Here is a 13,695-nt window from a genome sequence, read left to right on the forward strand (position 1 = left end):
GAATTGGTCACATTTAGTGAAATGTACTTCTGTACTTCACTTGTGTGGCATACCAGTGTCTCCACACTCCTTAGTTAAGAGGACAACCAACGTATATGTCACACAACGACCTAATCTCGATAATGTTGTCGTCCTAGTAACAACATATCATTTCGTCGCAAACAAGTTTAAGGACTCAAAGATAAATCCTCCTTTATCATAACATAAGTCCTAAGGACTTCATCATATAAGAGTTCATTTGAAGATGAAATGATGAATAATGCCAAATAACACTTTATTAATTTGTCAATTCATTTACAAAATTCAATCATCAATATGCTGACGATTGACATTTAGGATACAAATTCCAACAGAAAGCTTCGATGACCAAATAAATTCGGATCGGCTCTGAGTCAACCTCGATCTACTAGAAAAAACTATAGAGCAAGCTCAAATTTGCATGGTTGCGTATCAATGGAAAGCAACTCGCTACTACAACTCAAGGGTTAAGACTAAGCTCTTAACCTGGCGACCTCGTCTTTAGAAGACTAAAGTGTCACAACTAGGAAAATTCAGAAAGCTGAGCCCAAACTGGGAAGGCCCATACAGAGTAGCCGAAGCAATGCGACCTGGAACATACAAGCTAGAGCACCTCGACGGTGCTCCGATCCCATGGACTTAGAATTCTGATAACCTTATCTATCACCAATAAGGTCCGTTGTATTCAAAGTTTATTCCTAATAAAAATCTTCTCATTGTGTCTCTATCTTTTAGATCAGACTAGTATACCAAGCGTATTCGACTCGAGACATCCCAAGAATGCCTAGGCCTCGAACTAAGGAACTCCAGAGAGGTCAACTTCTCAAGCCAAGCTCACTCGAAATTCCTTCAGACACGAACTCCAGAGAGGTCAACTAAGAAGACACTTCAGCCGACCTAGGATCTCCTAAAGCCGAGCTCACTTCACTCAAAATTTCTCCAGAGACGAACTCTAAAGAGGTCAACTAAGGAGACACCCAGGGCCCACCTAGAATTTCTTCAAACCGAGCTCACTCGAAATTCCTCCAGAGATGAACTCTGGAGAGGTCAACTACCCCGTGCCGACCTGGGACCTTCTCAAGCCGAGATCACTCAGAATTTTTTCGGAGACGAACTCTAAAGAGGTCAACAAAGGAGACACTCCAGGCTGACCTAAGACCTCCTAAAGTCGACCTCACTCAGAATTTATCTAAAGATGAACTTCAGAAAGATCAACCAAGGAGCCCAAGATAGGCCAAAAATTATCGCCGATCCTCAGGTCAAAATTGAATATAAGAAGAATCGTCAAAGGAAAGTTCGTTGCGACAACCCGAACTCAAGCAAAAAATAGACAACACAAGCAAAAGCCAAAGTCAGGTACTTGAAAAATTCTTTATTTTTATTACTTTTGAATATATACATTGACTTCAACAAAGGCCGAGCAAAAAGAGATGTATAACAACCTCAATAAAAATCGAGCCAAAAATGAAGTACATCAAGCTCGGTCCATCCAAACAAAATAGCAAAAAGATAAAGAAGTGAAGGGCTTCATTCTTCACCTTCACCGCCGTCGTCGCCGCCCTCGTCGACCTCGCTACCTTCACCACCTCCGCCGGCCTCGCCGCCTTCGCCATCCTCGTCGCTTTCTTCACCGAAGTCAGGTTGAAGACCGAAAATATCCATCCCCAAGAAGAGTTGCTAGGCCAGAGCTCAACATTCCTCAAAGCCCTTCACAAAAGTGTCAGTTGCATTCTCCTCGTACTCGTCCTTGTACTAGTTTGAGGAGAGATATTTCTCGACCGCTTTGACGGTCCTCTAGTCGGCTTGAATGATGAGCTCCTTAGCTTCGGCGATCTTCCCCTTAGCTTGGATGACAATCTCTCGTTCCTTATTGGCCTTCTGCTCGGCATGTACTAGCTTCATCGAGTGCTCTGCGGCCTTTTGTTTGCCTCCTTGGTTGCGGATAGTTGACTCTCCTTGATCATTGCCTAGGTCTGCACGGCCAATTCGTAGGCTTCCGCCAACTCAGTCTTGTCTTCGGCAGCCATTGCCCTCTCCTCGGCCTACTAGGTCGGCTCCTCGGCAGCCTCCGCCCTCTCCTCAGCCTACCCGACCCGCTCCTTGGCAACCTCCACCTCATTTTGAGCTCTAAGACATACCTCATGAGCATCGTGATAAACTCACACAATAGCCAATCTTGTGAGCATGCTAAAAAGAAGAAGTAGGATTAGTTACCAAAGTGAACAACTTAGTAAAAATTTATAAGTCAGAAGCTTACCCAGATGACTGAGGTGAAGACCCTATCAAATAGTTCGCTGGCATTGATGGAGCGCATGATCTCTTTGTCAGCCTAGAGCTGTATATCTAGGACCATCTCTTTTGCCACCCTAGGGGTCGCTGAGCCAAATTGGGTTGTTGGACTGACCACCCCGAGACGTAAGGGAAAGTGAATCCTAGGTTCTTCGGTGTTTAGCATGCTGATTTTTTTTTTTTTTGTGAAGAACCATGGCTGAACCTGATGGGGTTGCTTACGTACCCCTTCACAAGGGAGATCAAGCCACACGTAGTTCTTTTTAAGTTTCAAAAATGCAGCGAAAAAATGAATCAAACAATTTAATTCATGCATGTTTACAAGATCAAATATAAAAATCAGCACATTAAGAACACATAGGATTATACTGGAATCATTTAAACAATTATGCTGAAACTTTTATGCATGATTAGCTATCAGATCTGAAACTTAAAAACTCTATTCCAATTAATTTTCAAATATTCATCGAATGGATTATGGAAATATCTCCGTGAGGAGCCCAAAAAGAGGGTAAAACCTCGGAGAATCGGACCTAAACCTTGACACCATAATAAATGATTAATGCTAGATTAATACCTTTTACAATGGATGAAAGTTGTGAATCTAATTCTTGACTTCGCAGCCACGCACACGAATGGCCTCTACGAGAAGTAAACACGAAGCCCTGAAGGATCTTCTTCTGTAACAGTGCTAGCAGCTGTAAAACATTTTGAAGGCTGAAATCTGCTCTCAGGGGTTCAATCAACTCTTGATCAATCGTCTTGAAGCAGATGGAGATGAGGTTTGTAAAAAGTAGAGGATTCAGATTTGATCTTGAATCTTCTAGATATCTACCTGAAAAACCTAGCTAAAATGGAGAAGAAGAGGAAGAGGAGGCGTGTGAGGAAGTAGGCTGCATTGGATGCTCTCACTGGCACCCATCTTGACCCCTTTTTATAGGCACGCCATCTAATCATTTGAATTCGAAATTCAAATGCAAGTCTGGTATTTGTTGGCGCATGAAGGGGATAGTTGCAACAAGATAGATCTTATCTTTGTTTGAATTCAAAATCCAAACAATATTTGGTTCATGCGGGTGAGATAGAATCAAAATGGATGCTGATGATCTTCCATCATCATCTAGCCATTTTTCCACATGTTCCACGATCCAAATCCCATCAGATTTTATTGAAAAACAACTTCTGGATCGAATCTCGGAAGTTCAAAACGTCCGCGAGCTCCAGATTTTTCGAAAGGAGTCGACCTTCCCAATCTTCGAGTCGACTCCAAGTCGCCTCGAGTCGACTCCAAGTCGCCTCGAGTTGACTCCTTCCCCTTCAAGTCGACTCTAAAGCTTCACAGTTTGACTCTGACAGAGAACATTTTCTCTGATACGCCCAGCGAGTCGACTCTTTCATAGCTCGAGTCAACTCCAAGTCGTCTCGAGTCGACCCCAAGAAAACTCGAGTCGACTCCACCTGAAAAAAATAGAAGAGATCGTCTCTGGATTCTTTGAGAGAGTCGACCCCAGCCAAGCTCGAGTCGACCCCTCTTCTCGAGTCGATTCCTAGGAAATTCAAGTCGACTCCACCTGGGAAAAACAAAAGAGGTCATCTCTGGATTCTTTGAGAGAGTTGACCCCAATTCTCGAGTCGACTCCTAAAAAACTCGAGTCGACTCCAATCATGTCAAAAACTCTGATTGAACCCAAAATTGAATCCAATTCAATTTGGCTCATCCTAAATTCATTTACTCAATCAAATTGAGTTTATTAGTAATCCAATTACTAATTAATCCTTCAATAATTACTTTAATTATTTTATAGGATAATTTGCCAATCGAATTGACCAAGTTACCCCTCAATGATTCTTAATCATTTATCAGCCTTCTTGATCAATCAGGAATCTTCTATGCGTGTGACCTCATAGGTTCGAACCTAAGCCGGTAGTATAGGAACGACTTCCTACTAATCGATGTGACCATCTAGCAATGGTACCCGACGTCCGGATAGGCCGAATATATGCGAAGCAAATATTCTGGAATCCTAGACTATGGTTACCGTATAATTCAATCCCTTTGACTCCTAATGCCAGGATGACTTAGAACTCACTGTCAACCCTATAATTAGTACATCCATTATGTGATTAACTTTAGATATCTCGTGATTCCTCACTGGGATTATCCTGGCCAAGGTTTTGCTAAATTAATCACGAGACATTATCTCCTGTTTCTAGGAGGGGTCAATTCCATCTCGACTCACAACTGACTACGCAAGTATTTGACTGCACCCAGTGACCTTCCATCACTGAATTAGAAATTTAGGTAGTCCGGTACCAAAGTACAATAAGTTGCTTGCTAGTCACAGGTTGCGGTCTCAGGTCAGAGGGTCAAACTTATACCCATATCCACTTGGAACATCTCTTGACAGTAGAGCGTTCCGAAATTGGTCATGTTCAGTGAAATGTACTCCTATACTTCACCTGTGTGGCATACCAGTGTCTCCACACTCCTTGGTTAAGAGGACAACCAACGTATATGTCACACAACGACCTAATCTTGATAATGCTGTCGTCCTTGTAACAACATATCATTTGGTCGCGAACTAGTTTAAGAACTCGAAGACAAATCCTCCTTTATCATTAATAAGTCCTAAGAACTTCATCATATAAGAGTCATTTGAAGATGTTGGTGCAAAAATAAAACTGCTCTCCCAAGTGCAGGAGAATCGCACAAGTAGTATAACTCGGAAGTCCGAGGTCGATTCCTCAGGGAACGATCTATGGATTATCAGCGTAATTTTTCGATGTAATTTTTAGTTGATTTTTTTGAAATTAAAAGCAGCGAATAATAGATGAATTAAACAAAGTTCAATAAGATAGAGATGGTAAGGGATCCGGAATCCCCCTTGATAATATTACTTTCAACAAATAAACTCAGAGATTCTCGATCAAGGATCAAATAAAAAAAATAGTTCTAATCATGAAATATATCATTTGAATACACGAACTCAATGTTTAAGCATTCATCGTGTTAATTATGTCTACGACAAATCAAATATCAGAGCAATCCATGCATCAATAAATATAAAACATGATGAATCTATCTAATAAATAAATAGGAGAGAATCAGAACATATGAAAATATGTAACTCAATTAAAACCAAGGTTCAGAGTTTACTTCAAGAGAGTAACAAATCAAGGGTTCTCCCATCACCCTTTGCCAAAGAAATTAGCTTTCCATTACAACAATCACCTCCCCTTTTGTTTTTTTTCTTTTCTTTTCTTTTCGGAAACAGGGCATACCCTGTTTCCTTCTTCTCTTTTCCTTCAACCCCAGCAGGTGGCTCCTCTGTTTTTCCGAATGAGGGGTCCCTTTGCCTCTCCCAACAGAGAGAGCTTTATAGTTGGCATTCAATCCCCCTCTTTGCACTCGACGGAAGGGCTGCATCTCGGGCGGATCAGGATGCTGGGATTACGAGCGAATGGGGCGTGAGATGGGCGGAAGAGGAGCAGGCGCAGATCTAGGAATGGCTTGCGGAAGGATAGGCTGCACACGGACGCTGTGAAGGAGGCTGCGGGCGGATCTGGCGTTGAGAACGGACGCCGAGGATCGTGCAAGGGAGGCTGAGGTCTGGGAGATTCAAATGGATGAGAGCTGCGGCAGGATCTTCGGATGCTGGGATCCTGGGACGCTGCTCACGGACGGCTGTAGGCGGGATCACATGCTGAAGAACGAAGATGGAGGAAGCTGGGAGGCGTGTGAAACGGGCGGAAGAAGGGGCGTTGATCGGGATGCTGGAGATGGAAATGGTTGCATCGCTGGAGGAGGCGGAATTGGTGGAGGAACGCGATCTCTTCCGGACGACCGCTGGGAGGTTTCACGGACACGGGAGCTGGAGCTGATCTTGGCTGGGCGGTGGCGGACGGCCGGGCGATGATCGTGGACTCGCGGATGCTGTGGAGCTGAGGAATCAGTGGATGAAGTTGATAGAAGGGGGATCTCGGGAGGTTGCACGGACACGGGAGCTGGGACTGGGAGATCATTGCGAGAGGAGCTGGACATTGATCACGGGATGCTAGGATTGGGTGCGGGTATCAGATCACAGATCCTAGCTCACGGACGGCTGGAATCTTGAGTTGCATTGCGGAATTTGGGGAGTCGCTTGGGTGCACGGAAGAAGAGTCATAGACTCTGTTCTGCAGTTGGGAAGATGCATCCTTTTTAGATGAATTTATATAAAATAATGTTAAAATTATAATAAGTACTAAGGATAAAATATTAATCATGCAAATGTTAACATCTATTATTTATCATTATTTTGCTAGCATTAGGCTAAGTTAATTGGTACTTAGATCGCACTTTTGTGCTCTCATCATACCCTCCAACTAGCTTATTGCTAGTCTCTAGCAATTCAGAGTAAATAATTACATGAGAGTACAAAAAAAAAATGTTGGTCAATTCTTTGACTTCTTATTAAAGCTAAAGACACAAAACTAAGATACGTACCCACTTTCGTAGGGCATCACGATTGCACTTAGCATGTGCAACAAGCCGTTAAACCCCTAGGTTATCCTAGTGGACGAGTGTTGTCTCGTGAGGGTTTGCAGTAATGTTACCCACAAACATCATTCATAAAATGATATACAATGAAATCTAAGTCAATACACATGTGATATATATATTTTTCTCAAGCTTGGCAACTATCAAAGCAAGGGGAATACTAAAGTGTAGTATGCATAAACAGAATGACTTTCTTAGAGCACTAATACCTCCACCACAATATGGTACCGCTTGAATTTTTAGGTGCACTACTCAAGTTCGCAAGTGTTTACTACAGTTTATCAGAACCTGATCTATCAAATTTTCAGAATATCACATGTTGTCTACATTCGTCAAGAATGGTTCGTATGTAAAGAAGAGCTATCAATCCCAACTAAATATCCAAAGTACACAAAGGTCCAATACAATGGAGTCAAACCAGCCATTACCACATGTCACTGGGTTCAGCCCGACCAACCCTATTCATGCTTTTTTTTTTATATATATATATTGGAAACACATATGGTGATTACAATAGTCCAACCCCCTTAGGCTCTAGCAAGGTCCATGTAGCGAGTTTTTGGCCAATGACTCCTGATCCAGTTGGCTCAAGGCATTAGGTGAAACACCCCTCGGGCTTAATTACTCGAATCAGACTACGCCACGAGGTTAGACTTGTCATCTCCTCATTTATTTATTTATTTATTTTAATTTTTTTTTTTCAAGATAGAGAAGGTAAACTGAACCATATAATGTGACTGCAACGTGACTATAGGTCAACCAAGGTCGAAACATAAGGCACTTAGATGATCTAGCCGGGGTATTCCATCTCTATCTTTATGTGAAAACCAAATCAAGAACCTTATAGTACGGACAAAGATACTCGTACTTCTTTTACAGATATGGCTTAATAAAAATGCATTAAACAAATGTGAACTCGTGAGGCCTTCCTATAATCATTAAATACATGTGCGGGGATCTAATAATAGGTCTCTGATCAGTCATAGTACGCATGTATTCCTTGCCTTAATAGTTACACAAACTCAATACAAAAATACATGTGCATTTGCTTAGAAAAGAATGCAATTTTTTTTTTTTTTTCAAAATACTTCCCTCCCCCCAACTTAAACATTGCATTGTCCTCAATGTAATAGATACAAGAAAGCTATAATGAAAGACAGTAGAGAAAATAATATTGAAGAGAAGAAGAATACCTTGAACTGTTGATATCCAGAAAATAAAATCTACAAAACTAGAAAAATAATCCTAACTAATATACACATACCTTTGCCTTCATGCTCAGTCATAAGAAGGCTTCCCCAAGGAAAAGGAGTTCTCTTCATCTACAAAATTCTCAAGAAAAGGTTTTAACCTATGTCCATTTACCTTAAAAATTCTACCATCCCGTGGATTCTCAATCTCAACCGTCCCATGTGGAAAAACAGTTTTTATAATGTAAGGGCCTGTCCATCTCGATCGCAACTTACCAGGAAACAGATGTAAGCGGGAATCATATAAAAGAACTTTTTGCAAAAGTTCAAAAGATTTTTTTAAAATTGATTTATCATGTAAGATCTTCATTCGTTCTTTGCAAATTTTAGCATTGTCATAAGCATCTCTGCGAATCTCATTAAGCTCGTTTAATTGCAATTTTCTAGCTAGACCGGCATCTTGTAAATCAAAATTCAATTTTCTAATTGCCCAATACGATTTATGTTCTATTTCTACGGACAAATGACACGCTTTTCCGTAGACTAGCCGGTAGGGAGACATGCCAAGATTGGTTTTGTATGCAGTACGATAAGCCCATAATGCATCTGATAGTTTCAAGGACCAATCTTTTCGTGATGGGTTCACCGTTTTCTCTAAAATACGCTTGATCTCTCGATTGGCTAATTCTACTTGGCCACTAGTTTGCGGGTGATATGGGGTAGCAATTCTATGGGTGACACCATATTTTTTCAATAAGGTTTCGAAAGGCTTATTACAAAAGTGTTTTCCACCGTCACTAATTATGATTTTAGGCATCCCAAATCGTGAAAAAATATTTTCTTTTAAAAACTTCAGGACAGGTTTGTGGTCATTGGTCTTACAAGCAACAGCTTCTACCCATTTGGACACATATTCGACACCGACTAAAATGTACTCATATCCAAAAGACGGTGGGAATGGGCCCATAAAATCGATGCCCCAACAATCAAAAATTTCGATAATAGTAATGGGTTGAAGAGGCATCATTTGCCTACGAGTTAGACTTCCAATACGTTGACATGGATCACATGTTCTGCAGAACTCGTGGGCATCTTTGAACATAGTAGGCCAATAGAAACCACATTGCAAAACTTTTGCAACAGTTTTCTTAGAGGCAAAGTGTCCACCGCAAGCATCAGTGTGGCAGAAAGAAAGTACGCTTTGTATATCATGATCCGGTATGCATCGTCTAAAGATTTGATCATTGCAATATTTAAACAAATAGGGTTCGTCATAGTAATAATTCTTTACTTCGCGCAAGAAAATTTTTCTATCTGTCGACCCCCAATGCTCCGGCATCCGGCTTGTAACAAGAAAATTTACAATATCTGCATACCATGGTATACTAGAAAGTGCAAACAACTGCTCTTCAGGGAATGAGTCCTTGATGGAAAACTGTGGCACTGAATCATGAAAAACTAATCGTGATAAATGGTCAGCAACCACATTCTCTACTCCTTTTTTATCTTTGATAGTGATATCAAATTCTTGGAGTAGAAGTATCCATCGTATTAAGCGTGGTTTGGCTTCTTTCTTATCCAACAAATATTTTAGTGCCGCATGGTCCGTGAAGATAACAATAGGAGCACCAAGGATATAAGAGCGAAATTTATCTAAGGCAAATACTACTGCAAGCAATTCCTTCTCGGTGGTAGTGTAATTCATTGGAGCATCGTTTAAGGTTTTGCTTGCATAGTAAATGACATATGGCTTATTATCCTTGCGTTGTCCTAGGACAGCTCCTAATCGCATAGTCGCTAGCGTCGCACATAATCTCAAAAGTTAATGACCAATCGGGTGGTCGAACGATGGGTGCAGTGCTAAGCATAGACTTTAACTTCTCGAATGCATCTTGGCAAGTTTTAGTCCAATTGAACGATGTATCAAGGGATAAGAGGTTACATAATGGTCGAGCTACGACACTAAAGTTCTTGATGAACCTCCTATAAAATCCGGCGTGACCCAAAAATGATCTAACATCTCTAACCGTCTTGGGTGCAGGCAGCTTAGCAATTAAATCAGTCTTAGCTCTATCTACTTCCATGCCCTTCGATGAAACAATATGTTCTAAGACAATTCCCTTTGGCACCATGAAGTGGCATTTCTCCCAATTCAGTATCAAATTTTTTTCCATACATCGAGCTAAGACAGCTTGTAAATGTGACAGGCAATCATCAAATGTGTCGCCAAAAACGGAGAAGTCGTCCATGAACACTTCCAAAAATTTCTCGTTCATGTCTTCAAAGATGCTGAGCATGCATCTTTGGAATGTTGCAAGTGCATTACACAACCCGAATGGCATTCGTCGGAAAGCAAATGTGCCAAAAGGACAAGTGAAGGTAGTCTTCTCTTGATCTTCCGGTGAAATTTCAATTTGATAATATCCCGAATAGCCATCGAGAAAACAATAGAAATCATGCCCTGCAACCCTCTCCAATACTTGGTCTAGAAAGGGTAGAGAAAAGTGATCCTTTCGTGTGACCAAATTCAGCTTTCGGTAGTCAACACACATGCGCCAACTCGTCGGGACACGAGTTGGAACTAATTCACCTTGTTCATTTTCTACTACCGTCAAACCCGATTTCTTAGGAACGACTTGAGTAGGGCTTACCCACTTGCTGTCGGAAATTGGGTAAATAATACCCACGTCAAGCAACTTGAGGACTTCTGCCTTAACCACATCTCTCATTGTAGGATTTAACCTTCGTTGCATTTGCCTTGTGGTTTTGGCATTGTCCTCCAAATATATCCGGTGCGTGCAAATTAAGGGGCTAATTCCCTTCAAATCGGCAATAGACCACCCTAAGGCTCCTTTATGATTCTTTAGAACACCAAGTAATTTTCTTTCTTGGTCATGATTAAGATCAGACGAGATAATTATAGGGTAAGTGTCCTCGGGTCCAAGAAAGGCATACTTGAGTTCCTTCGGTAAGGGTTTTAATTCGAGCTGGGGTGCTTGCTCACGGGATGGTACTATTTTCATCTCTCGAGGCGACAACCTCTCAAATTCTCCTACTTTTGGTCTCCACCCATTGACCATCTTGATATCCAGATTATCCACAATAGTTGTGACTGACAAATCATCGTCATCGATTCCATTAGGACACCAATCAATTAAGCTATCATTGGATGGGTCGTTAATTGCTTTAGCTAACAAATATTCTTCTGCGATGGTTTCAACCCAATCAACCTCCTTACTCTCTTCGGAATCATTGGGTTGTTTGCACACATTAAATATGTTCAGTTCTAAGGTCATATTACCAAAAGAAAGCTTCATGACGCCATTCCTACAATTAATCAATGCATTAGAAGTTGCAAGGAATGGACGTCCTAAAATGACCGGAATCTGAGACTGTGAGTTCGAAGCCGGATGTGTGTCCAATACAATAAAATCGACAGGAAAGTAGAACTTGTCTACTTGGACTAATACATCCTCGATAATCCTCCTTGAAATTTTAACTGACCTGTCAGCTAATTGCAAAGTGACGGAGGTTGGCTTCAACTCACCTAAACCAAGTTGCTCATATACAGAATATGGCAACAAATTCACACTCGCCCCTAAATCTAACAATGCTCGCTCTATCCTAAAGTCACCTATGATGCATGAGATGGTTGGGCAACCTGGATCTTTATATTTAGGGAGAATGTTGTGCTGCAAAATAGCACTCACATTTTCAGTTAAAAATGCCTTCTTCTTAACATTTAATCGGCGCTTAACAGTACACAAGTCCTTCAAAAATTTGGCATATGAGGGTACTTGTTTGATTGCATCAAGAAGAGGTATGTTGATCTTTACTTGTTTAAAAAGCTCAAGAATTTCAGAATTAGGTTCGAGCTTTTGCAACGGCTTTAACCGTTGTGGAAAAGGTGGAGGAAAAGGACATTCAACTTTCTTAGTAGAAGTTGGGACCTCAACTTTTTCTTTGTCCCTTTCATCAACTTTGGGAGCATCAGAATCAGAAGTGACCTGCGGTCTCAATGGGACGGTTTGATCAATGACTTTCCCATTACGCAAAGTCATGATGCTCTTTGCATGCTCTGTATGCGAACTAGAAGGAGCCGTATTATTACTACCGTGCATTTGTGGGTTAGGTTGGGGTTGAGCTGGAAGCTTACCCTTCTCTTGGGTACTTAGGACGGTAGTCAACATTGACAATTGGTTCCTTATGTCTTCAAAATTTCGAGTATTTTGAGCATTGATATTAGCTTGACCTTATAGAAAAGTTTGTATGGATTGCAAGGTATCCTCGATATTTGGCTTTTGAGAGGGTGGTGATGCAAAAGTAGGATGTGCAGGTGAAGGAGCTGAATGGTGTTACTGTTGAGGATGATCATTTCTCCACCTAAAGTTTGGATGATTCTTCCAACCAGGGTTATAGGTATTCGAGTATGGATCGTTATAAGGCTTTTAGTAGGAGTTCATAGCATTTGCTTGATCGTGCAAGACTTCTTTGAATGCCGGTATGGTGGGACAATCTGTAGTAGTATGACCCGACATATCGCAGATACCACAACACTCATTTCTAAGTTCTATAGTCTTGACAGGCTCAATCTTCCTAAACTCAATTTCTTCTACCTTCCTAGTGAGGGCTGCCATTTTAGCATGAAGATCATCCTCAGTTCTGAGGTTGTAAAGGCCTCCCTGTACAGAGCTAGTAGGCTTAGGCAAAGACTTGTTGTTTCTATCCCCGTTATCCCAAAGTTGGGCAGTCTCAGCAAGGGAATCCAAATACTCCCATGCCTCATCAGGTTGTTTTTCTAAGAATCTACCATTGCACATGGTCTCTACAAACTGTTTCAACTGTGGAGATAAACCTTCATAAAAGAAGCTAATGGTTCTCCAAGTTTCGAACCCGTGATGAGGGCATGAGAGAAGAAGGTCTTTAAATCTTTTCCAACATTCATAAAATGTTTCATTATCTTTTTGTTGGAAATTGCTGATATGTCTTTTCAAAAAGTTGGTCCTTTGTGTGGGGAAGAACTTCTTTAAAAATTCTCTCTGCATATCTTGCCAATTTCTTATTGATCTAGGTCGCAAAGAGTTTAGCCATGTTTTGGCCTTATCCTTTAGAGAGAAAGGAAACAATGTCAACTTGCGGACATCCTCGGTGACATTTGGCACTCTAAATGTAATGCTCAATTCTTCAAAATCCTTTAAATGAAGATACGGACTTTCGGACTCTAACCCATGAAACTTGGGCAGCAATTGGATTATCCCTGGTTTGATGTCAAAATGTCCTACATTATCAGGAAAAATTATGCATGAAGGTTGACTAGTCCTAGCCGGTTGTAGGTATTGTCTTAGAGTCATAACATGGGGTTCTCGTTCTCGATTGTGGTGACTCCCCGCATCTTCATTTAGATCAGCCATCTCACAAGGTGTGAGATATTTCGAAGGAATTTCAGAGGTATGTCCTAAGGGATGATCTAAAGTTGTACGACTTAATCGACCGGTGTCGTCCCTATTCCACTTTAGCATGCAAAATATTTTCCTCTTTTTTTTTTTCTTTTTTTTTAAAAAAATAAATAAATATAAGTACCAACTAAAGATACCCTAAAACGACATCCTAAAACAAAAATCCTATTCACAATCAAACATGCAACAAAACATTACACCT

The 13,695-nt window shown here is 41.0% G+C and overlaps 1 non-coding gene across 1 annotated transcript; it reads left to right on the forward strand.

Annotated features, from left to right (window-relative positions):
* Positions 1-12,927: 12,927 nt before the first annotated feature.
* On the forward strand, positions 12,928-13,036 carry LOC120104363. The gene has a single exon (XR_005506770.1). It is a non-coding gene; the product is annotated as a small nucleolar RNA R71 (small nucleolar RNA).
* The last annotated feature ends 659 nt before the right edge of the window (positions 13,037-13,695 follow it).

The sequence above is a fragment of the Phoenix dactylifera genome, chromosome 17, assembly GCF_009389715.1.
Source record: "Phoenix dactylifera cultivar Barhee BC4 chromosome 17, palm_55x_up_171113_PBpolish2nd_filt_p, whole genome shotgun sequence".
In the NCBI taxonomy this organism is placed as follows: Eukaryota; Viridiplantae; Streptophyta; class Magnoliopsida; order Arecales; family Arecaceae; genus Phoenix; species Phoenix dactylifera.